The sequence below is a fragment of the Myotis nattereri genome (genome assembly GCF_964212035.1).
Source record: "Myotis nattereri genome assembly, chromosome: 3".
NCBI lineage: Eukaryota > Metazoa > Chordata > Mammalia > Chiroptera > Vespertilionidae > Myotis > Myotis nattereri.
Genome location: NC_138077.1, coordinates 124,698,214 through 124,725,594, shown reverse-complemented (window position 1 = coordinate 124,725,594; position 27,381 = coordinate 124,698,214). Strand labels below are relative to the sequence as shown.

Sequence of the window (27,381 nt, the reverse complement as noted above, 5' to 3'; positions counted from 1 at the left end):
TTTTCCAATGGTCTTAGGCGACCCCTGTGAAAGGGTCGTTCGACCGCCAAAGGGGTTGCGACCCACAGGCTGAGAACCGCTGTTATAGAGGCTACTCTAGAACGGCACTAACAAAGCTTAAAAATAAGCCTTCAAAGGATCAAACCAATATCTAAGCAACAACTGGCTGCCAAAACAAACCTAACTAACACTGTTAAAGGCATACAATAAAATCCAACATGTAAAAGTCACAACATTTACCAATCAAAACTTGCTAAACATGCAAAGAAATAGGAAAATAACCCACTGCATGGGAGAACATATTTGCCAATGTCATATCTGATAAGGGCCTAATCTCCAAAATTTATAGGGAACTCATACAACTTAACAAAAGGAAGATAAACAATCCAATCAAAAAATGGGCAAAGGACCTAAATAGACACCTTTCAAAAGAGGACATTCAGAAAGCCAAGAGACATATGAAAACATGCTCCCAGTCACTAATCATCTGAGAGATGCAAATCAAAACAACAATGAGGTACCATCTCACACCTGTCAGACTGGCTATCATCAACAAACGAAAAGTGCTGGAGAGGATGTGGAGAAAAAGGAACACTTGTGCACTGCTGGTGGGAATGCAGACTGGTGCAGCCACTATGGAAGACAGTATGGAGTTTTCTCAAAAATCTGAAAATGGAACTCCCATTTGACCCTGTGATCCCTCTTCTAGGAATATATCCCAAGAAACCAGAAACACCAATCAGAAAGGATATATGCACCCCTATGTTCATAGCAGCACAATTCACCATAGCTAAGATCTGGAAACAGCCTAAGTGCCCATCAGTAGATGAATGGATTAGAAAACTGTGGTACATCTACACAATGGAATACTATGCTGCTGTAAAAAGGAAGGAACTCTTACCATTTGCAATGGCATTGATGGAACTGGAGAGCATTATGCTAAGTGAAATAAGCCAGTCAATGAAGGAAAAATACCACATGATCTCACTCATTCATGGATAATAAGACCATTATAAACTTATGAACAATAATAGATACAGAGGCAGAGCTGCCTCAAACAGACTGTCAAACTGCAGCGGGAAGGCCGGGGAGGGTTGGGGGGCAGGAGGGAGCAGGGTAAGAGATCAACTGAAGGACTTGTATGCATGCATATAAGCATAACCAATGGACACAAGACACTGGGGGATAGGGGAGGCCAGGGGATTGTCAAGGGCGGGGGGAAAAATAAGGACACATATGTAATACCTTTGTAATACTTCAAGCAATAAAATAAATTAAAAAAAAAAAAACAAATAGGAAAATAGGACCCATAACCAAGATTAAACAGTTAATGGAAAGAAAGCTAAAAATGAGAGATAAAGGGATTGTGAAAAAAGAACATTTCCACAACTGTTATAAATAACCTCAATGTGCTCAAGGAATTAAAGGACAACATGAACATGAGGAAATGGAAGAATAGAAATAAAAATTTCATTGGATGTGTTTAATAGGTTGAATACCACAAAAGAAAAGATCAGATAACTTAAAGGTATATCTATAGACTCTACCCAAAATGAAGCAAAAAGTGAAGACAGAATATACAATGAATAAAGCCCAAGTGTGCTGTGGGATAACATCATGCAGTGGAGCATATGTGCAATTTGAGTCCGAAAAAAGGTGTGTAAAAAATATCTGTAGAAAATAATGGCTGAAAGTTTTCAATAATTTGTTGATAACCAGAAGCCTATATACCCAAGGAGCTTAACAAATACCAGTTGGGATAAACACAAAGAAAAACCATACTATGGCACATAATTACCTACTGAAAGATAGTGATAAACAGAAAATCTTCAAAGCAGGAAGAGAAAAAGACATATTAGATACACCATCAGAACTGCTTATTTTTTTTTCTTCAAAAGTGTAAAAACAGAAGAAAAAGAAGGCATTTTTATTTTTAAATATATTTTTATTGATTTCAGAGAGGAAGGGAGATATAGAAATATCAATGATGACAGAGAATCATTGACTGGCTGCCTCCTGCACGCCCCCTAACATGGATCAAGCCCACAACCTGGGCATGTACCCTTGACTGGAATCAAACCCAGGCCCTTTCAGTCCATAGGCCAATGCTCTATCCATTGAGCCAAACTGACTAGGGCAGAAAAAGCATTTTTAATGTGCATGAAAGAAGAGAAGCCAACTTGGACATATGGTATATATGTAGCATTAATATCCTTCAAAAACAAAGCAGAAGTGAAAACTTTCCCAGAAAAAAGCTGAGAGAATTTGTAGACAGTAGATCTCTACTATAAGAAATGTTAAAGTTCTTCAGGCAAAATGATATTGGACAGAAGTCTGGAAATATACAAAGGAATAAAGAGCACCAGAATTGGTAAATATATGGGTAAAAATGAACCTGCACAGATTGCATATAAAGTTAAATGAGTAAAACCCACTTTGTATACACTATGCAAACACATGAGAATATCTTCAAGAAATGGACAACTTTTTGAGAAAACATGAATTCTTAAGACTGATCTCTGACAGCAGAAACAAAACGAAAAAATTACCAAGGAAAGATAAAAGTACAGTCATGAAGGAATTATCTCTGAAAACCACTTTCGGACTAGGCAAGGTAAGGAACAGCCAACTATTAAGTAAGTGTCGGTGCCAAGGAAAAAAGAAAATCTACCAAATTCATTTGTATTCTGATGTCAGAACTTGACATAGATGACATAAAACAAATCAACACACCATTCTTACTTATTACTTACTTGTGGGACCACAATCCTATTTTATTAACACCAAATACTGTGAAGCTATCTTTCTCAATTTTAATTCTAACACACTTCCAATCACAATCTCAGTAGATTTGGTTGGAAGGCAAGCTAAGACGTGTTTGAAAAGAATAATGAATGAAATATACCTTACTAGCTATATATTATACTAGAGGTACAATGCATGAAATTCGTGCAAGGGGCTCGGCCCTTGCAGCAGCCCTGGCTGCTGTGTGGCCCTGCCCCCTGACCATTGGTTGTTCTGGAAGGTTGTCCTGCCGTTCGGTCTAATTAGCATATTAGCTCCTTATTATTTGGATAGCTACATTAAGGACATGGTTTTAGTACAGGGAAAATGACAAACTAGACTTGGGCCTAAAAACATAGATCCTGCCCTACCTGCTTTGAGTCAGTGGATCGGGAGTCAGAGCCCCTCGCTCCTCCTCTCCCACCACCCCAGACTGAAGGGTCTTGGGTTCGATTCCGGTCAAGAGCAGGTACCTCAATTGCCAGCTCTATCCTGGCCCTGGGCAAGACACGTGCAGGAGGCAACCAATTTTTTTTTTGTTTTATTGCTTAAAGTATTACAAAGAGTATTATATATGTCTCCTTTTTTTCCCCTTCTTGACATTCCCCCGGCTTCCCCTATCCCCCAGTGTCTTATGTCCACTGGTTATGCTTATATGCATGCATAAAAGTCCTTCGGTTGATCTCTTACCCCCCTCCCGCCCCCCAATACTCCCCCAGCCTTCCCACTGTAGTTTGATAGTCTGTTCGATGCTGCTCTGCCTCTGTATCTATTTTTGTTCATCAGTTTATAATGGTCTTTATTATCCATAAATGAGTGAGATCATGTGGTATGTTTCTTTCATTGACTGACTTATTTCACTTAGCATAATGCTCTCCAGTTCCATCCATGCTGTTGCAAATGGTAAGAATTCCTTTTTTTTTTTTTTACAGCAGTGTAGTATTCCATTGTGTAGATGTACCACAGAGGAGGCAACCAACTGATGTATCTCTCTCGCATAGACATTTCTCTCTCTCTCTCTCCCCCCACTCCCTTTACTCTGTTTAAAATTTAATGGAAAAATATCCTTGGGTGAGAATTAACAAAACGAAACAAACAAAGATAGCTCCTATGATGATAATATATGCATTACAAATCAACACAAGTCAGTATGGACCATTCATTTGATAAATGGTAATGAGCGCTCACCAGTGGGCTCAGTGGTAGACCAGTGATGGCGAACCTTTTGAGCTCGGCGTGTCAGCATTTTGAAAAACCCTAACTTAACTCCAGTGCCGCATCACATATAGAAATTTTTTGATATTTTCAACCATAGTAAAACAAAGACTTATATTTTTGATATTTATTTTATATATTTAAATGCCAGTTAACAAAGAAAAATCAACCAAAAAAATGAGTTCGCGTGTCACCTCTGACATGCGTGTCATAGTTTCGCCATCACTGGGTTAGACTGTCGGTCTGCACACAGAAGGGTCACAGGCTAGATTCCCGGTCTGGGAGGCAACCAACTGATGTGTCCCTCTCACATCAATGTCTGTCTCTCTCCCACTACCCCCTTCCTTTCCTTGTTCCCTTCCATTTTTTCTAAAAAATTAATGGAAAAAATCTCCTGGGGTGAGGATAAACAACAAAAACAACAACAACAACAACAACAACAACAACAAGCTGGTAAATTTAATAAACTGTCAAGGCAGAATGGGTCTCAACCTCAAAAAAAAAATTCAAAACTGGTTTTTAACTATCTTGGATATTCATGACCATTGCTTTCTTTAGTTTAAGTTAGAGAGTAAGCACTGTAGTTTATACAGAATTATTAACTCTTTATAGAGTTTGACATTTCAAAATACTGTTATCCATACCCATTGAACTGAATCCCATTTAACTATACAAAGCCCACCATTTTATTCAGACTATGTAATCTGCAAACTGAATTCATTAGAACTTTTCAAATGAATATAAAAGGCAGACTTTAAACATCAGCATCCCATTTTCCCACATGTTAAATAAATCCTTTATAAATAATTATAAAAGTATCTTTGTTCCAACTCCTTCAATTACACTTTCCTGTCCATAAGGATCACTGGGTTTAAGGTTATATACACTCACCAGAGACACAGTGCATGAAATTCCTGCATGGGGCAAGAGGGGGGCGGGTGTGTGGTCTCCTCAGCCGGCCTGCACCCTCTCACAATCCGGAACCACTCACTCCTCACCGCTCGCCTGCCTGTTCTCATGCCTGTTTGCTCCTTACCATTCAGCTCACTTTTCCTTAGTGCTGCCACAGAGGTGGGAAAAGCTCCTGCCACTGCTGCTGTGCTCGCCAGCCATGAGCCTGGCTTCTGGCTGAGCAGTGCTCCCACTGTGGGAGTGCACTGACCACCAGGGGGCAGCTCCTGCGTTGAGCATCTGCCCCCTGGTGGTCAGTGTGTGTCATAGTGACCGGTCGTTCTGTTGTAATGGTCGCTTAAGCTTTTATATATATAGATTCTTAGCTGTTTTCAAAAGATAATATATTGTCAGTGGTGCTACAATGTTTTGCTTCAACAGGATGGATATATTAGGAACAATTTGAGCACACTGCAAATTTCACCTGTGTTTATGCCTGATTTTGTCTGGAGAAAGTTGGTGATAATTACCCTCAGGTGAATCTAGCTGGGCAGGAATACGCAAACCCCACACCTGCAGCAGCTACCCCGTCCTCATCAGGTGCACAGCTTTCCCTGTGATTTCAGATCCCACGGCAGCACAATTCACAATAACCCAGGAGTTGAGCCCTTCCTACACCCACTTCCTCCAGCAAACTGCAGGACTCCTACGAGATAAAGTGCCACATGTATTGTAGTTATTTATGTTTTTCTTAGTCATTTAAAATGTCACATTGTGCTACCATTTTTATTAGGGTCCTATCTTATTTTTAAATATGCCAATGACAAAGTTTTTATATGCTGGGCCTCTTTCTCATTTCCCTCATAAGTCCTGTGGTCTTTCTAGTGCATGACTTTGCATAGTGTGATTTTTAGGAATGCATATGCTGCATTATAGCAGAACTGGCTGCACGTTTTCTTTCCATTTCTCAGAATGAAAGTCATACTCTTTTGTCTGATTCAAGAATGAATTTATTCACAGCCACATTTTAGACCTGGCCCTAAAAATAAAACCACCTAAATACCAAAACCAGCCAGCAACTGCTCAATGTGGAATAAGCATGGAAATGTTACAATCAAGCCCCATATCCAGATAGAGCTTTGTTTTTCATCAGCCAAATCCTTTCAGGAGGAACTTCCTAATGTCAGGCAGGGGCTCCACTCAAACTCCACTGAAAGATGCCTGGACATTGCTGTCCCTACCCCAAACTGTACAGGTAAGGAGCTAGGAACAGTGGCTTCCAAAGCAAAGGCCCCCAAGCTTCTCGAAACTGAATGAAGATTCTCCAACAGGAAGAAGACAAAAGCATTAAGTGTTTATGCTCCAAGGCACCTTATCCCAGCAGTTATAGCAATTGCTGTCCATGCTCAGTCTAGATTAGAAGGTCTTTTTCTTCTAGTCATTTCAGTAAAGCTACTCTCTACCTAGTCTGATCCTCAACTCTTTGTGTAGGGGTGGGTGAGTGCTATTTTATTTCTCCCTATTCCACACAACAGTGCCTTTCAAGCTTTGGGATACAAAATCAATTTTGGGGATACCAATCAACAGTTACTTAAAAGAGAATAAGAGAAACTAGAGAGCACTGCATACCCAGGTCCACCAGATAAAATGCAACTCTTACTATGAGTTGTACTGGAGAAGTTTGAAAATAGCTTTAGACTGTAAGCACCTGTGCATGCAGTGCCATCTTGTCAGAAAGCCTGAGCTTTACTTCTGGGCACAGATGGGGCTTCCCTGGAGACTCCAACCTGGACACAATATTCTCCTGTTGTATCCTCTAGACCAGCAGTCGCCGAACTTTTGGACCTGACGGACCACCGGTTGGTGACCGCTACTCCAATGGTTTCCTTAAATCAGCAGTCACCAACCCTTCGGACCTCCAGTTGGCGACTGCTGCTCTAGACACTCATCACATTGAGCTGTAAAGAGCTGACTTCTCTGAGCACAGTATCTGACACTTGGTCACAGGCCTCCGGAAGGGTCACATCTTCCTCTCACTTAGCAACAGTGAGGAGAAGAGACAAGACACATTAGCAGCATTATCGCTGCAGGGCAGACTTACGTCCAATTAACCTCTGCCTTAGTTCTGCCACTGTTCTTGTCATTCGCCTGATTTTCACAGTAACTTTTTTACATCTTGACCACTTGATCAGTCTCACTGCTTCTCTAGCTTTAGTTTTGCTACCACACACCAACCATGGCCAACTTATGGCCACAAGAGCTTATGGCTTCAAATCTTTTATTCAAGTACTTTTCCTATAAAACTAGGAAAAGTCTGACATTATCTTCTAAGAACTAACCAGGCACGACCATTTGCATCCTAGCTATCGACCATGAACTAGAGCCATACCAAGCTGGGCGAGGGGCTCCTGGTACAATATTAGTACTTGGGAATAAACACTGCAACCTACTCATTCTTTAAGGAAAAAAAAAAACACCAAAGAATAGAGGCTGCATAAGAGCTATTTTAGTCCATGAAGTATAAAATAATTCCTTGAAACAACTAAATAACTCCTGAATTCTAGAAATATACTGAAGGAAGATGAATAAAAAATTGTGAAATGAATTACTTAAAAACTCGAGAGCACAGAGAATTAGAAAGCATGTTGAAAATAAAAAAAGAACATAAACTGTGGTTTCTTCAATTAAAATTATTCTGTTTAAGAACCAGAGACGGAAGATGGCGGCGATATAGGCAGACGCGTCCCAGGTCGTGTCCCGGAGCAAATGGATTGAGCAGCTGAAACTAATAACACCCACCCCGAATTGGCGAAATTGCTCAGCTGGTGAGACTGTTTGCAACCGGGAAGGGCAGAACTCCCCTGGAAAGTGCCTGGTACGTGGTGCCTTGTTGTGTTGTATTTTGTGCCTTTAAATCAACGCAGCAGATCCAAGGAACAGCAGCCTCCTGAGCACCACACCCTCTGCTGAGGAACAGCAGCTGTACGTGAAACCTCCCCCCACCAGCCAGAAGAGCCACCACAACTGTGAACAGCACCCACCAGAGGAGCTGCTGCCAACTGAAGAGCAGCTGCTACCACAACCGCCCGAAGAGCAACCACAGACCAAGGAGTCACTGCCACCCAGGGAGCAGCCACTGAACGACTCAATGTCTAGATATGTCAGTGAGATCAAACATGGGTAGACAAAGAAACCCCCAAAGGAAAGAGAAGGAGGACTCTCCAGAAAAGCAGCTAAGTAATACAGAGGCATGCAACATGACAGAAAAAGAATTCAGAATAAGAGTCCTAGAGTACATAAACCGGATGGAGGAAAAAATCAACAACTTCTGAAAGAAGCAAGAAGAAACAGATGAAAAAAAATCAATAACATATGGAAGAAGCAAGAAGAAACAGATGAAAAAATCAACAACTTAAGTAAGACCCAAGAAGAAATGAAGAGTGATATAGCTGCAATAAAAAACACCATTGAAAGTATCAACAGTAGATTAGGAGAAGCGGAGGACCGAATTAGTGAACTAGAAGACAAGGAAGCAAAACACACCCAAAATGTACTGCAATTGGAAAAAAAAATTAAAAGACAGGAGGAGAGCCTAAGGGAGCTTTGGGACAACAAGAAACGAAACAACAATACTTACCTGGCAGGGGAGATACCATGATCACGAAGAAACGAAACAACATAGGGGTGCCAGAACAACAGAAAGATGAACAAGGATTAGAAAACCTATTAGAAGAAATAATATCAGAAAACTTCCCTGAGGTGGGGAAGAAAAAAGTCACACAAGCCCAGAGAGTCCCAAACAAGGTGAACCCGAAAAGACCCACACCAAGACACATCATAATTACCATGGTAAATGTTCAGGAGAAAGAGAGAATCTTACGGGCTGCAAGAGAGAGACTGAAAGTTACATACAAGGGATCTCCCATTAGATTATCAAATGATTTCTCAACAGAAACACATCAGGCTAGAAAAGAATGGACGGAAATTTACAAAGTGATGCAAAGCAAAGGACTGAATCCAAGAATACTCTATCCAGCAAGGCTATCATTCAAACATGAAGGGGAAATAACAAGCTTCACAGACAAAAAAAGGCTAAGGGAGTTTATCACCACCAAGCCAGCAATGCAAGGAATGCTAAAGGGACTGGTATAAAAAGAAGAAATAAAAAGCTCAGAAAGAAAACAGCCACACAAAAAAAGAAATGGCTATAAAAACAAGTACCTTTCAATAATAACTTTAAACGTAAATGGACTAACTGCTCCAACCAAAAGACATCGAGTGGCTGAATGGATAAAAAAATATGACCCATATATCTGCTGTCTACAAGAAACCCACCTCATTAGAAGGGACTCACACTGACTGAAAGTGAAAGGATGGAAAAATATCTTTCAGGCAAATGGAAAGGAAAAGAAAGCTGGGGTAGCAATACTTATATTGGACAAAATAGACCTCAAAGTGAAGCCCATAACAAGAGATAAGGAAGGCCACTTTATAATAATAAAGGGATCAATACAACAAGATATAACCCTGGTAAACATATATGCACCCAATGCAGGAGCACCCAAATTCATAAAAAAACTCCTGGAAGATATCAAAGGAGAGATCGGCAACAATACAATCATAGTAGGGGACTTTAATACACGACTGACAGCACTGGATAAGTCCTCTAAACAAACAATCAGCAAAGATACAGCAATCCTAAATGACTCACTAGATCAGATGGACTTAATAGACATCTTCAGAACACTTCACCCCAAAGCCAGGGAATATACATTCTACTCAAATGCTCATAAGACATATTCAAAAATAGACCATATATTGGGTCCAAGCAAAGTATCCCCAAATTCAAGAAGATTGAAATCATAAAAAGCATCTTCGCAGACCACGATGGCATAATATTAGAAATAAACTACAATAAAACAACCCAAAATACTCAAACACCTGGAAGCTGAATAGCATGCTATTAAATATTGATTGGGTTACCAATGAGATCAAAGAAGAAATTAAAAACATCCTGGAAACTAATGACAATGAAAACACAACAATCCAAAACCTATGGGACACAATGAAAGCAGTCCTGAGAGGGAAGTTTATAGCTCTACAGGCCTATCTCAACAAACAAGAAAAAATGGTAGTAAATCATCTAACTCTACAACTCAAAGAATTAGAAAGAGAGCAACAAGAAAACCCCAGAGTGAGCAGAAGGAAGGAGATAATAAAGATTAGAGCAGAAATAAATGACATAGAGACCAAAAAAACAATACAGAAAATCAATGAAACCAAGAGCTGGTTCTTTGAAAGGATAAATAAGATTGACAAACCTCTAGCCAGACTCACCAAGAAGCAAAGAGAGAGGGCCCAAATCAACAAAATCAGAAACGATAGAGGCGAAATAACAACAGACCCCACAGAAATACAAATGATTGTTAAAAAATACTATGGACAGCTCTACTCCAACAAACTAGACAACCTGGAGGAAATGGACAAATTCCTAGAAAAATACAACATTCCAAAACTCAATCAGGAAGAATCTAAAAATCTCAACAGGCCAATAACTATGGAAGAAATTGAAGCAGTCATCAAAAAGCTTCCAGCAAACAAAAGCCCAGGACCAGACGGCTTCACAGGGGAGTTTTACCAAACATTCAAGGAAGAGCTAAAACCTATCCTCCTCAGACTACTACAAAAAATTCAAGAGGAAGGAACACTTTCAAGCTCATTCTATGAAGCCAGCATCACCCTAATACCAAAACCAGGTAAAGACAACACAATGAAAGAGAATTACAGGCCAATATCCCTCATGAACATAGATGCCAAAATCCTCAACAAAATCTTAGCAAATCGGATCCAGCAATACATCAGAAAGATCATACACCATGACCAAGTAGGATTTATCCCAGGGATGCAAGGATGGTACAATATCTGCAAATCAATAAAAGTGATACATCACATCAACAAATTGAAAGAAAAAAACCACATGGTCATATCAATTGATGCAGAAAAAAACATTTGACAAAATTCAACACCCATTTTTGATAAAAACTCTCAGTAAGGCGGGAGTGGAAGGATCATACCTCAACATAATAAAAGCCATATATGACAGGCCCACAGCCAACATCATACTCAATGGACAATAACTAACACCATTTCCCCTAAGAACAAGAACAAGACAGGGATGCCCCCTCTCACCACTCCTGTTCAACATAGTACTGGAAGTGTTAGGCATTGCAATTCGGCAAGAAGAAGAAATAAAAGGCATCCAAATTGGAAAAGAGGAAGTAAAACTGTCCTTATTTGCAGACGACATGATATTATACATACAAAACCCTAGAGACTCCATCAAAAAGCTACTAGACTTAATACATCAATTTGGCAATGTAGCAGGATACAAAATTAACCCCAAGAAATCTGAGGCATTTCTATACACCAATAGTGAACTTTCAGAAAGAGAGATTATAAAAACAACCCCGTTTACCATCGCACCAAAAAAATTAAGCTACCTAGGAATAAACTTAACTAAAGAGGTAAAAGACCTCTACTCAGAAAACTACAGGACGTTGAAAAAAGATATAGAGGAAGACATAAACAGATGGAAGAACATACCGTGTTCATGGATTGGTAGAATCAACATCATTAAAATGTCCATACTACCCAAAGCAATCTATAAATTCAATGCACTTCCCATTAAAATACCAATGGCATACTTCATAGATCTAGAACGAACTCTCCAAAATTTTCATCTGGAATAAAAAAAGACCCCGAATAGCTACAGAAATCCTGAAAAAGAACAAAGTAGGTGGGATCTCAATACCAGATATCAAGATGTGTTACAAAGCCACTGTTCTCAAAACTGCCTGGTACTGGCACAAGAATAGGCATATAGGTCAATGGAATAGAATAGAGAGCCCAGAATTGGCCAGAACCAATATGCTCAATTAATATTTGACAAAGGAGGCAAGAACATACAATGGAGCCAAGATAGTCTCTTCAATAAATGGTGTTGGGAAAACTGGACAGATATATGCAAGAAAATGAAACTAGACCACCAACTCACACCATACACAAAAATAAACTCAAAATGGATAAAGGACTTAAATGTTCGGCAGGAAACCATAAAAATTCTAGAAGAATCCAAAGGCAACAAAATCTCAGACATATGCTGAAGCAATTTCTTCACTGATACAGCTCCTAGGGCACTTGAAACTAAAGAGAAAATGAACAAATGGGACTACATCAAAATAAAAAGCTTCTGCACAGCAAAAGAAACCATCAACAAAACAACGAGAAAACCCACTGTGTGGGAAAACATATTTGCCAATGTCATATCTGATAAGGGCCTAATCTCCAAAATTTATAGGGAACTCATACAACTTAACAAAAGGAAGATAAACAATCCAATCAAAAAATGGGCAAAGGACCTAAATAGACACCTTTCAAAAGAGGACATTCAGAAAGCCAAGAGACATATGAAAACATGCTCCAAGTCACTAATCATCCGAGAGATGCAAATCAAAACAACAATGAGGTACCATCTCACACCTGTCAGACTGGCTATCATCAACAAACGAAAAGTGCTGGAGAGGATGTGGAGAAAAAGGAACACTTGTGCACTGCTGGTGGGAATGCAGACTGGTGCAGCCACTATGGAAGACAGTATGGAGTATCCTCAAAAATCTGAAAATGGAACTCCCATTTGACCCTGTGATCCCTCTTCTAGGAATATATCCCAAGAAACCAGAAACACCAATCAGAAAGGATATATGCACCCCTATGTTCATAGCAGCACAATTCACCATAGCTAAGATCTGGAAACAGCCTAAGTGCCCATCAGTAGATGAATGGATTAGAAAACTGTGGTACATATACACGATGGAATACTATGCTGCTGTAAAAAGGAAGGAACTCTTACCATTTGCAACAGCATGGATGGAACTGGAGAGCATTATGCTAAGTGAAATAAGCCAGTCAATGAAGGAAATTACCACATGATCTCACTCATTCATGGATAATAGAGACCATTATAAACTTATGAACAATAATAGATACAGAGGCAGAGCTGCCTCAAACAGACTGTCAAACTGCAGCGGGAAGGCCGGGGAGGGTTGGGGGGCAGGAGGTAGGGGGGTAAGAGATCAACCAAAGGACTTGTATGCATGCATATAAGCATAACCAATGGACATAAGACACTGGGGGATAGGGGAGGCTAGGGGACTGTCTATGGCGGGGGGAAAAAATGGACACATACGTAATACCCTTTGTAATACTTTAAGCAAAAAAATAAAAATAAAAAAATAAAATTATTCTGTTTAATAACTAACTTTTCAGCAAATCAAGCTAAAAAATATTAAGATTATTAGAAATATAGAAAAACTTGAAATACTCGAAGATATTCAACATAATTGCTGTTCTCAAACAAGTTTAGCTAGTTAAATCAAAGGACACAGTGAAAACTCAGGATCTGGGAACCAGCAGTGAGTGCTGGTCGCCATCAATAAGATTATACTGCTACTTAGTGAGAATGTCAAAGACATGAAAAAGGACCAGTAAAAAAATTAAGCATACACTAACTGAAATAAAAGAATAATTTACAGGGATTCAACAGTAGAACAGAGGAGTCTGAGAATCAATCAATGATTTGGAATATGAAGAAGCAAAAAACATCCAATCAGAAGAGCAAAAAGAAAAAAAGAATCCAAAAATATGAAGAGAGTGTAAGGAGCCTCTGGGACAACTTTAAGTGTACCAACATTGACATTATGGGGATGCCAGAAGGAGAACAGAGAGAGCAAGATATTGAAAACCTATTTGAAGAAATAATGACAGAAAATTTCCCCTACCTGGTGAAAGAAATAGACTTACAAGTCCAGGAAGCAGAGAGAGTCCCAAAGAAGAGGAACATAAAGAGGCCTACACCAGGACACATTATAATTAAAATGCCAAGGGTTAAAGACAAAGAGAGAATCTTATAAGCAGCAAGAGAAAAGCAGTTAGTTATCTATAAGGGAGTGCCCATATGGCTGTCAGCTGATTTCTCAATAAAAACTTTGCAGGCCAGAAGGGAGTGGCAAGAAGTATTCAAAGTGATGAATAGCAAGAACCTACAACCAAGATTACCCTACCCAGTAAGCTCTCATTGAGAACTGAGGGTGAGATAAAAAGCTTCACAGACAAGAAAAAGCTAAAGGAGTTCATCACCACCAAGCCAGTATTACATGAAATGTTGAAGGGTATTCTTTAAGAAGAAGAAAAAAATTAAAGATTAAAAATATGAACAATATAGTGGCAATAAGTACATATCTATTAACAATTGAATCTAAACATGAAAATAAACAAACAAGAAATCTAATAACCTAGTGAATAAAATAGAATCAGAGGCATGGAAACATGGAACAGACTGACGAGAATCTCAGAGGGAAGAGATTAACCAAAGATCTTACCTAAGGACACAGACATTAGAGTAGTGAAGGCCTGGGGTGGGGCAGGGCAGGACCTGGGTAGAGGGGGAAATGAGGTGGTAATGAGGGGACAGCTGTAATACTCTCTACAATAAAGATTAAAAAAAAGATTATGCTGCTTTCTTCTTTATAAAAGGGTATTCAAGGAAACATGTTCACAATTTCAGTTAAACAGCCTCAAAATGTGGAAATAGTCTAATGGCTGGTTCCTATATTATTTACATTTATAAAATTTCAGTTAATAGCATTCAGGAGAGTAAAAATTTCTAGATTCTGATTAATCATTTTTCCTTAGAACACAACTCTTTAATACAGTTCCTCATGTTGTGGTGATCCCCAATTTCATTGTTACAAACTGAACATAATTAAAGCATAGTGATTAATCACAAAAACAATATGTAATTATATATGTGTTTTCCGATGGTCTTAGGCGACCCCTGGGAAAGGGTCGTTCGACCCCCGGGAAAGGGTCGTTCGACCCCCAAAGGGGTTGCGACCCACAGGTTGAGAACTGCTGCCTTAGAACAAACTTCCCATTCATTGACACTTTTCCTTTTTTTCTTATTCTTAACTAAAAATGCAAGAGAGGAATCCCAGTGATCAATCATACTAAGTTTCTCAGTGGAGGTAATCAGAGGTCAGAGACACAAAGGCAAAAAGGGGTGGTGACCAACGTGCATGGGCTCATCTGTATTCCTGGGGCATGATCCTGCATCCATTTTACACAATGAAAACCCAAGGTCCAAAGAGCTTAACTGCCTTGCCTGAGGTTACTAAATGGTGAGGAGGCACATGCTCAAATCATAACCTGGTCCACCAGCTGCACACATGTTCTCTCCATCATATGCAGTTGCCCATTACAGTGGTAAAGACACAGACATGTGAAAAGCTAATGAGAAAAAGGTAACTGATGTGAAAATGCGATTAGTAATAAGAAGTGTCTTTAAGAAAGTTAGAAACATTTCTAGGTAATACTATTGCTTAAGATTTCAGAGTGTTGGATTTTAATGGGCTCTTGAGTACTTTTGCATACAGCAGGTGCTCAACAAATATTTGTTGAAGATAACTGGTTAAAAAATAGAATATGGCATATTAAAGCACTACACCATTAGCAAAAAAAAAAAAAAAAGGAGATGGCTAGATATACACTGAGTGGCCAGATTATTATGACCACTTGACGTTTGTAGGCAAATTAGCTATAATTTTGTGCTGAAGTTGCCAGAGGGCCAGACCATTATAAATAGGGAAGCAGGTTGTTTACCATGACAGAAGTGATTTTTCTGAAGATATGGGTAAACAATGCGATTTTAACAGCCTTTGAACGTGGGACACATTCGAACGTGAGTGGCCAGATTATTATGACCACCCCATCAGTACTTTGTTGGACCACCTTTTGCCTTCAACACTGCGGCAATTCCTTCTTGGCACTGACTCCACGAGATGTTGAAAGGTGATGCGAGGAACCTGACACCATGCCTGATGAATAGCATTGTCTAGTTCTGTGAGATTTGATGGTTGTGGAACCAGCTGCCTGATGGCTCTTTTAACTTCGTCCCACAAATGCTCAATTGGATTGAGATCTGGTGATTGTGGGGGCCACCTAAGCAAGGTAAAGTCTCCCTCATGGGACGCATCTGTGGACGAGAACCCGGTTTGCTGATGCGAGGAAAATGGCTGCTGCCAGGTTAGGCATTCTTTGCAGGAAAAGTGTCAGACTTCCAGGTCGTTAATAAGCCCTCAGGTCCCTGCTGGCAGAGGGTTTTCTCTTATTCTGTCGCCTAAGAATATACCAAGTGTCACATCTTTACACCAGTGTAGAATACGTCATACCACATTATCAAGGAAAGGGCTGGAATAATTTTTTGATGACCCAAAGAATTGGGGAGAAGAAAAAGTGAAATCTGGAGCTGCATGGACCTGTCAGCAGTTAAGGAACAAAAGTAATGAAGACTAACATAAACTTTGGTATGTCCTACTGAAAGAAAGAAACATGCTCCTAACTCAAGAACAGGAGGACACGTGGCAGATACTAACAATGCCAAGCCCGGAGCGGCTAGAAAAAGTAATAGAATCCATGGATGCACTCGATAAAGTTGTCCAGGAACGAGAAGATGCCCTAAGGCTCCTTTAGACGGGTCAAGAAAAACCTAGACCTGGTGCCTGGAGAAAAGACATCTTTGGAAGAATCATCTGGTACATAGTGGACATTGTGGCTTTTCTAAGATGAGAGTGGAAGTCCCTTGCTGCTTCCTCTGCCCAATATCTCACTGTATAAGGTGTATTAGATATATTAGAGATATATCTAATATAAACAGAGGTCCCAAAACCCCTTTGGAGCTCCAGAATATGAATGAGGGTAGATTTATTTAGTAGTCCAGGCATCCCATTCTCATAATTCAGTTATCTAAAGGTGCTTTATCACAGCGGTTCTTAATCTTCTTATGTGAATCATATGATCTTTAGAGGATTTGATGACAGTTATAGATCCTTTCCCCAGAAAAATGTATAGTGTATATGTAATTCAGAGGGTGATAAATGCCATGAAGCTAATTTTAGGACACATGTCTGTCCTCTTTACTCATTGAGAACCTAGGTTTATTGAAAAGAAGTTTTTGAGGAATAAGGCCACATGAGCCAGGATAAGCCCTAGAACAAGTTATGAAACAGTGTAATCTTGTCTCCTAAGTCTGGTTCCCAAAGCCCTACCAGACCTTGGGAAAAGATCTGATAATAAACATTTACACTGAGATGGAAAAAAAAAAAAAAGTCTCCCTCAGGTTCTTGAAACCACTCCTGCACAATACAAGCACCGTAGCATGGCGCATTGTCTTGTTGGAAGAAGCCATCTCCATTGGGATATGCCATCAACATGATAGGATGAACCTGATCAGCAATGATACTTAGGTATGTTGTGCTATTCAGATGTTGTTCCACATGAATTAAAGGGTCCAAATCATGCCAGAAAAACATGCCCCAAACCATAACACTGCCCCTACCAGCTTGAAGGGTTGTACCCATGCATGTGGGGTGCATGCTTTTCATGCTTTTTCCACCAAATTCTCACTCTGCCATCTGCATGATGCAACTGGAAATGTGACTCATCGGATCACATGACTTTTTTTCCAATGCTCGACTGTCCAATCCTTGTGTTCCTGTGTGAATTGGAGACGTTTTGATCTTGGTAACTGCAGACAGCAAAGGTGTTCGAACAGGCCTTCGGTTTCCATATCCCATACAATGCAGTGTACGGCTACTCTGCCTACAAATGTCAGGTGGTCATAATAATCTGGCCACTCACATTCAAATATATCCCACGTTCAAAGGCTGTTAAATCACGTTGTTTACCCATATCTTCAGAAAAAAATCACTTATACTGCTGTGGTAAACAACCTGCTTCCCTATTTATAATGGTCTGGCCCTCTAGCAACCTCAGCATGAAATTATAGCTAATCTGCCTACAAATGTCAGGTGGTCATAATAATATGGCCACTCAGTATATATTCAGGAGACCCAAATGAAGGTTTATTATTTCAAAAAAACAGGATGGGAAACAACAGCCTTAAATCAGCCTTTTACAGGTTATAGTAAGTTAAAAATAAAATGTTAAAAAATATATGAACTTAATGCTGGGACAATAGAGAAAGAGAACCAACAGTTCACCTACTTGCCTGTAACAACTGGAAAAATCAGCCTAAAAATATGAAAGATCCAGGGGGTAAACATGTGTACTAAGCCAGTTTAAAACAGAAAAAAACAGCCCTAGCCAGTTTGGCCCACTGGATAGAGTGTCGGCCTGGGGACTGAGGGGTCCCAGGTTCGATTCTGGTCAAGGGCATGTACCTTGGTTGCAGGCACATCCCCAGTAGGGGGTGTGCGTGAGGCAGCTGGTCGATGCTTCTCTCTCATTGATGTTTCTAACTCTCTATCCCTCTCCCTTCCTCTCTGTAAAAAAATCAATAAAATATATATTAAAAAACAACAACACAAAAAACAGAAAAAAATAAAAAATCAAGGGCTGTTATAACTCCCAACACATATCTAATCACTTGTTAAATGTTGTAGGCTCCAAAGAGTCTTCATGTTACTTTTGTCTCAATCCAGAGGGAGGGCAGAGTCTAGTAACCTGGGCAGAGGGATGGGTTAGTAGTCACCACTAGTATTTCTCACCCTGCAGAGAGAAAGTTTGGGAAGAAATACCCTACGTGGAGGACAACCAAGATGGCGGCATAGGTAAACACCTGAACTTGCTGAACACACAACCACATTAAAACTACAACTAAAAGACAAAATGAATATCATCCAGAGCCATGGGAAGGCTGGCTGAGTGGAAATTCTACAACTAGGAGGAAAGAGAAAAGCGCATTGAGTCTGGTAGGAGGTGCAGAGGTGTGGAAGTGTGGAGGTACGGAGGTTCTTGCGAAAGGGGCTAGGCAGCTGGGTACGCTGTTGTCTTTTTCAATCCGGAGGGAGGTACAAGCTCCCGACTGCTCTGAACTCCAGTTCCAGGTGAGAATCTGGGGACCCAGACTCATACAGGGAGAAACTATGCAAGCCAGAAGAGAGTGGCAAGAAATATTCAAAGTGATGAATAGCAAGAACCTATAACCAAGATTACTCTACCCAGCAAAGCTATCATTTAGAATTGAAGGTCAGATAAAGAGCTTCACAGATAAGGAAAAGCTAAAGGAGTTCATCACCGCCAAACCAGTATTAAATGAAATGCTGAAGGGTTTTCTTTAAGAGGAAGAAGAAAAAGGTAAAGATAAAAATTATGAATAACAAAGTGACAACAAATACATATCTATCAACAAGTAAATCGAAAAATCAAGTGAATAAAAAATCTGATGAACAGAATAAACTGGTGAATAGAACAGAATCAGGGGCATAGACAGGGAGTGGACTGACAATTCTCGGGGGGAAGGGGTGTGAGGGATGCGGAAGAGACTGGACAAAAATCGTACACCTATGGACGAGGACAGTGGAGGGTGGGTAAGGGCCGGGGTGGGGTGGGAACCGGGTGGAGGGGAGCTATGGGGGGGGAGAAAAAGAGGAACAACTGTAATAATCTGAACAATAAAGATTTTTTAAAAAAGAAAAACCCTACGTGTATATGTAAATGCTTCCTCACTGTGTTTAAAATACATCCATCTCGCCCTTGCTGGTTTGGCTCAGTCGATAAAGTGTTGGCCTGTGGACTGAAGGGTCCCGGGTTTGATTCCAGTCAAGGGCACATGCCTAGGTTGCGGGCTCGATCCCCAGTTGGGGGCGTGCAGGAGGCAGCCGATCAATGGTTCTCTCTCATCATTGATGTTTCTATCTCTCTCCCTCTCCTTTCCTCTCTAAAATCAACAAAAATACATTAAAAAACCCCCAACATATCCATCTCCAATTTCTATATTTGTATCTATCCATCTTAGAGCCGTAACTTACATTTATCTACAACAGGATAGACAGCCACCATTTTTTCTGGGATGTTATCATGTTAGTGCGATTATTAAACAAACAAACAAACAAACCACATGTACAATTTAAAAACTGACATGTTAATAAACTTGCTTTGACATTTCGCTTTAACCACTCTTGCTTTTATACCTAGTACTGAATATATACAAAGGAATATTGTTCAGCTGTAGAGCTACTGGGGCACATCAGCTCTGCCACGCAAGGCTCTTTTCCTGCAGCACTCTCAACTGCGGACAGGTGTACCGCACCCAGGAGACCTGAAAGCAGTGTCCTGTCTCTAGAGGACATCTGTGGACTGTCCTTCAGAAAAATTACAGTGTAGTAGCTCCAGGTCTGGTCTTGCCCCAGAGTTCATTTAGTTTGTCTACAAGACACACTGACTCTCTTTAGGTCTAGTGCAGACACAAACACTATAGCCCTATGTGAGCCTCTCTCCAGTAGGTCAGGAGCTCACTTGCAATTACTCTCTATTTTTGTGGAAACCATAATTCTACTTTTTGTGCCTATGAATTTGAGTGTTCTATGTATCTTATGTAAGTAGAATTATATGCTATTTGCCATTTTTTTGAGTAAATTTTTCACTTAGCATGTCTTCAAGGTTCATCCATGCTAAAGCACGTGTTAGAATGCCATTCTTTTCTAAAGCTGAGTAATATTCCATTGGATATATACACATTTTGTTTATCCATTCATCCATCAATCGTGAATAATGGCTATTGTGAATAATGCTGCTATGAACTATGAACATGAGTGTATAAATACCTGAGTCCCTACTTTCATTTCTTTGTACCCAGAAGTACAATTGGTAATTTTATAGATTAGATAAAATATCCGTATTTGTTGACATAGAAGGGATACATATGGTGTTTAGTTTTTTGAAGTTATATTTAGTATTTTCATAAATTAGCTAGAATGCACTTAATTACTAGTTATAATCAAATTCCCAGAGAAGATCATGGACTGGATGGACTGTGATTACTCTCATTTTCTTGCTAAATTTATTTGGTTTCTCTATGATGGGGAAGCAGAGGAGTCAAAGATGTAAAATCCTTCAAATGTTACAAAGGGGTTAAAATAATAAAAAATAAATTCCACAAAGATCATGGCCAATTCTGAGGCTCTTAGCCCAGAGACAAAACCCCAGTAAAATACATTATTTGTTTCTCTTTTTATGGCCAGAAATAGCTTCCTCCTTGCCGATCTTGCATTTCAACGTACGCATAAAGCTCATATGCTTCTCGGAGGGTATGATCCAGGTCTAATTAAGCTTGTGCTTCTGATTCTGAGCACTAGCCTTGCTTTAAAAGACAGAGAGTTTGGCAGTAGGAGAATAAAAATAGCTTGGAGATATCTGTTCTTTGGAATAAACACACTCCAATTAGCAACGTGACTGTAAAGTATGCAAACATCTACATCAGTTGAGGGTACAACTAGAGACAACCAAGTGTCCTTGCCCATGTTTTCAAGTTTCGTGGTATAAAGGCCAGTACTTGACAGCAAGGTTATATGTAGAAGAACCCTCTGTCAGTTTTAATCTTCACTGTGAGTTGTGCTGAGTTTCTCAGAGAGCATTCATCCCTAAAGGGATTTGGACTCTTAAATCTAGAAAAGTGACAAAGTCCTTAGTTGACCAAGGGAATGTAAACACCCATCTTTATTCAGTTCTTCAACACTTATGGCAATAATGCAATTACAAAACTCTCAGCCATCGACACTTTAGAATCAAGAACACCGAGGAAACTGAGGTCCTTAAAAGTGAAGTGTATTATTTGAACAGGCTAATTTTAATAGTGCATGCCCATTAATTTCAAATCCTAGACATTAAAGGAAGATACTGTCTTGGTTAGATAGATGAGGAGTATAACCAAACATCTACTCCAAATAAAATTAATGTAAAAATCTTCATTTATTGCTCCAAGAACAGAGATACCTCACAGAGGGCAAGAGTTCAAATACCTCCTCTGAAAGTACTTTATTACCAAGAGTAAGGATAGATTCAAGGTATCTGCTAATATTCACAGTAAGATCTACTTCTATTTGCAATGTCAACAGCAACAGGCCAAGAATGAAAACCTGCCATCTATACTTTTAATATTTTTTAAGTGTTACCACTTCAGTCAGTGTCTTGAGTATTCAAACAGAGACAATATTATTAACTTCTTTATATAAGCTATCATTTTAAAGCAGTTCTCCTTTCCATCCTTCATCTCATCTTTAAATTAGAAATAGTTTAAACTAGAATAACACATACATTAATTGTAACTATGTTCTCAAATGCTATTATAATGACTCCCTAGATATGTAGCTACACATCAGTGTATGTATTGGAACCTGAGGAACTCAGAGACCATTAAAACTACAAAGGCAAAGCTTGCTGAAAGCACAACTAATCTTCAACAAGATGAGCTAGGGGTGACAGTACCCACAGGAAAAAAGTTAGTCCTGTAATTAGCTGCTAAAAGCATAGAACACTTATTTCTGGGGTTTATAGAGGCCAAAGCAAGGCTGGAACCTCCATTTTTAAACATTCCAATATGAAAACAAACCTATTACTTAAGAAGATGACTTGGTATTTCTAAGACTCAAGGGAAGTCTTTCCCTGAAGGTCTTCGAAAAAAAACAAGAGACCAAACACACAGCCACTCACCCACCCCAAAACCAGAAGGAATGAAAAACAAAAACGATAAAGGGAAGAACAATACACAACATGGCAGACTACAATTCAAGAGAATCCCCAAGTACATAAAATCAATGATTTTCCTAATACTTCACCATATGCAGAGCTACCCCGCCCAACCCCCAAACAAAATGGGAATAAAAAACAAAGCTGATCAAAGCAGAGGTGCTCTGGTGGCTGGGGGCATTCCTTGGCTCCTCGGCCTCTGAGACCAGTCTGTTGGAGAGGTGGTGCTGGCCCTGCAGGTGACTGAACCTTGATTCAGAGGGCTTGCCCAATAAATGAAGAAATACCAAACTTCCTTGGATTTATGAAGCACCATAAAAAAATGAAAATATGATTTCATGTTAAAAAGAAACGGGCTCGCCAAAGCCGGTTTGGCTCAGTGGATAGAGCGTCGGCCTGCGGACTGAAGGGTCGCAGGTTCGATTCCGGTCAAGGGCACATCCCCAGTGGGGGATGTGCAGGAGGCAGCTGATCGATGTTTCTCTCTCATCGATGTTTCTAACTCTCTCTCTCCCTTCCTCTCTGTAGAAAATCAATAAAATATATTTAAAAAAAAAAAAAAGAAACAGGCTATGAGGAATTGAGATATGCCTCTGTCCTCACAGAGCTCAGCTGTTTGTAATGAACTACCCTGCTAAAGGTGAAAGGTCAGAATTACTAAAAGGGGGAAGAGGCAGGCCTAGGGAGCAGAAACTGCCATCTAGATCTCCTCACCCACCCTTCTAGTCATCCTGTGGTTGGCTTTTCAATTAGTTTTCAGGCAATGTGAACAAGGTCAAAATTTAACCCATGATGAACTTTCAGGGACTGTTCTAAGTATCTATCTATCTATCTATATATATATATAAAAGGCTAATATGCAAAGTGTCCCCGCAGGAGTCTGGGAGATGAGTAGTTCTATTGCTTGCTATGATGTGTGCTGACCACCAGGGGGCAGTGCAGAACGAAGGAAGGCCCTGGCCAGCAGCCAGAAGGCCCTGATCAGCCCTGATTGCCAGCCAGGCCTTGGGACCCTACCCGTGTATGAATTTTGTGGACCGGGCATTTAGTTTGTGATATCTCTCAGTCTTTACTTTTAGTTCTTTTCCGTCAAGGTTTTCTTCATCTCATGACTAATGAAAATTTATTCACAGGAACATAGATTTTATATAAAGAATATCTTAAAAGTTAAAAAAAATTGCTATGAAGTATCATCTCCTAACAGATGAGTAGAAGTATGTAGTTTGTACCATGAAGATAGTCACTATGAACATGTTTATTTTCTCAACAGATATTTAAAATTAAATTCCACATATTGGAAGTTTGAAGTAATCAAGCTAATTGTTCTAATATTAAAAGAAACACACACAACTATCTTACCTCTAAAACATAAACTCCAAACATCAGTCCATACAAACTGTGTACACTTTCAAGGGAGAAAAGTAGTAAATGTTTTTTCTGGAGGGTAATTTGACAATTTATATCAAAACAATAAACAAAACCAAAAACTTTTGATGTATTTAAATCTACGAATTTATCTTAGAGAAGTAATCATAAAAGGAAGTTCCTTGCAGTGTGTTTCACAGTTAAGACTGTGCTGTAATTCAGACTGTGTGTAATTATGTTTAATGACACAGAAAGGTATAGATGAGAAGTCCAGGCTGGCACAGAGAACAGTGAGCCATGTGTTCTTAGACACAAACTTACATGTAGAGCACACTGAGTAAAAAGCTGGCAAAGTCACACACTCTCGCCCACTCTCAACTATTGATTCATTTCCTAATCTCTCGCTACAAGGCCAATGTACTCTCTTCACCCTTTTCTCACACTATGAATGCCGTGGTTCAGCTGCCAGGCTTTTATTGCTGTAGTAAAATACTTCATACTTGAGCATGAGTTAACCTCTAGAGAAGTTTTGTAGGCCATGAGGCTGGTGGTGCAAAGGCCAAACCACACCCAGATCTGGCTCACCATGATGACACCATCTGTGGACCTGGTTCTACGAAACCTACTCTAGTTACACATCAATTCTATAAACGCTGTGTTTTATTGCAAATGAAAATTAAACAGGGAACACAGATTAATTATTCAGAATTAAGAACAGACCTGTCCACAGCTAAAAAACTGGTTAAAGAGCTAGACAACCTATAAATGACAACTTTTCTTGAACTCCTCAAAGAGCTGAGGTTGCAAGGCAACCAAATAACCTGAAATTCAAGGAAAGGCTGGGGAATACAGGCTGTCTCATCTATGGCAGAGTATAGTAGAAGGTAGGGCCTCTAAAAATTAGTAAGAAGGGATCAGCTAAAATTCTAAAGAACTGCTAATGGCTGAGTGTGAGCTAGCATGACATATAAAAGCTCACTCATAAGAAAGACGGGATGGACAAGGCAGGAGATCAGTCACAAACTTACTCAACAACTCAGGCATGGAGTAGGGGGTCTGCCACTTCCATGGGAAAAGTATGAAGGCCCACCCACCTAATCTGACCTTTCTCTCAGGCCTTTGGGAGAAGGGCAGCAAACTCCACTGAACCATTCGAACAGAGGGAAGAAGAGTGTGTAGGAGGGGAAAAACCCTTTTATCCCTTAGGCAGGAGAACGAATAACTGATAAAGCCCCATCTATAAGACTCAGACACAGAGAGCCTAAAACAGAGATGGGACTAGAACAAATAACTGGCCTGATCCCACTCTCCCTCCCACCTTCCTACCCTAGCCTATCAAGAAATGAGTGGGAAAAAAACAGCAGTCTACTTCCTGGGGTGGGGCAAGACCATGGGCGGAGGATGACACAGGCCTACAGAGACAGCTGAAAGCTGATGGTAGAGCACAAACATTGAGGAAAAACCCTCTAGCAATCTCAGTAAAAAAAAATCCAAATCCAGCTCAACTCCTGACTAAAAGGACTCAATCCCCCAACTAGCTGCTTAAGAAGAACCATACCCTTTTCTATGAATAAATATTATTTATCTCAGTCTCTCTTGTTTCATATAAGATAACCAGCATTCAAACAAAAATTAAGAAATACACAGAGATCAAGAAAATAATACAACTCATTATCAAGAAACAAAGCAAACAAACAAATTTAAAAAAACCCAGGCTCAGATAATGGTATAATCATATAGAAATATTAAAATAACTATGATACATATAAAAGGACCTACAAGAAAAGGTGGACAACTTGCATAAACAGACAGGGCATTTCAGCAAAGGCACAAAAACTTTCAGGAACAGTCAAATATGGAAGCCAGAAATAACAACAAACCCGGGGGAGGGGAGGAATATGATTTTCAGAATTGCTACATTATCTTAAAAGTTCTGTTTTCCAATAAACAGGTAAACAATGAGATCAAGGGAAAAAAATCAAGATACCTTGAAACAAAATGGAAATGAGAACACCAACAGCCCCAAATCTATGGAACATGACAAAAGCAGTCATAAGAGGGAAATTCATAGCATTACAGGCCTCTCTCAGGAAAGAAGAAAAATCTCAAACAAACAATCTAACTTAATACTTAAAGGAACTGGAAAAAGAAGATCAAACAAAGCCAAAGTGAGCAGAAGGAAGGAAATAATAAAGATCAGAGGAGAAATAAATGAAGAGTCTAAAACAACAATACAAAAGATCAATGAAGCCAACAGCTGGTTCTTTGAAAAGATAAACAAGATTGACAAACCTTTAACCACAGTCATCAAGAATAAGAGAGGACCCAAGTAAAAAAACAACAAAAACATCAGAAATGAAAGAGAAGTAACAACTGACAACAAAGAAATCCTAAGGATTGTAAGAAAACATTATAAACAACTATATGCCAACAAATTGCACAAGCTGGACAAGATTATATATTCTTAGAAACAGATAATTTTCCAAAACTGAATCAGAGACCCTGAATACATTACAACTAGTGAAGCTGAAATAGTAATTAAAAAACTCCCAACAAAGGTCCTGGTCTGGATGGCTTCAGAGGTGAATTTTACCAAATATTCAAAGAAGAACTAATACCTATCCTCCTCAAACTATGCAGAAAAATTCAAGAGGAGGGAAGACGCCCTGGGGGGAGCCGCACGGCCATGGCATACTCATGCCAGCTCAGCCTGGCTCAGTGATCCTGAGTGGGGGCGATGAAAGGCTTAGAAAAGACAGACAAGAGAATGAAAGCAGGGTCTCGGTGGGACGCTGCCCCTCTGATGAACAGCGCCAGCGCCCACAAGCCGTGTCTTTATTTTACAGCAGATGCCACGAGGCAAAGTAAGGGTATGATCATTCAAGATGTTTACAGCATTCTCGTGGGTTTCGGTCCTACTCAACTACATGCACCTGAACTATATCAAGCCCACATCACTCAGGCACGTGGGGCCACGTGTTTGGACCACAGGTTCAAGCTTACAGCTATAGCTGTGGGCTACAATTGTGCTGGGAAGGCTCTGCCCTCCAAGGTGGGACTTGCACGTGGCCACGAGAGGACTGTGCCCTCTCTTTTAGTCCAAGGCTTGAACCTGTCCAAAATACTGTAGCCATGCCCCATAATGCCCAAGCTCATTTAAGAGGCCCATATTATCCTAATTCCAAAACCAGATAAAGGTAGTACTACTAAGGAAGAAAATTATAGGCCAATATCCCTGATGATGCTAAAATCCTTAACAAAATATTAGTAAACTGGATCCAGCAATACATCATGATCAAGCGGGACTTATTCTGGGGATGCAAGATTGGTACAATATCTGCAAACCAATAAATGTAATATACCACATGAACAAAATGAAGGATAAAAACCATATGCTCATACCAATAGATGCAGAAAAGGCATCTGATAAAATTCAGCACCAATTTATAATAAAAACTCTCAGCAAAGTGGGAATAGAGGGAATGTACTTCAACATATATGACAATCCACAGGCAACATCATATT

At 39.8% G+C, this 27,381-nt stretch overlaps 1 protein-coding gene and 1 pseudogene across 2 annotated transcripts in view; one reads left to right on the top strand and one right to left on the bottom strand.

Annotated features, from left to right (window-relative positions):
- The window catches only part of CDYL (chromodomain Y like), a 246,996-nt gene that overhangs the window by 27,415 nt on the left and 192,200 nt on the right, over window positions 1-27,381 (bottom strand). The gene's annotated exons all lie outside the window — the stretch shown is intronic.
- LOC308516905 (large ribosomal subunit protein uL29m-like) lies at window positions 16,016-16,572 on the top strand (annotated as a pseudogene). The gene has a single exon. The product of its transcript is annotated as a large ribosomal subunit protein uL29m-like (transcript).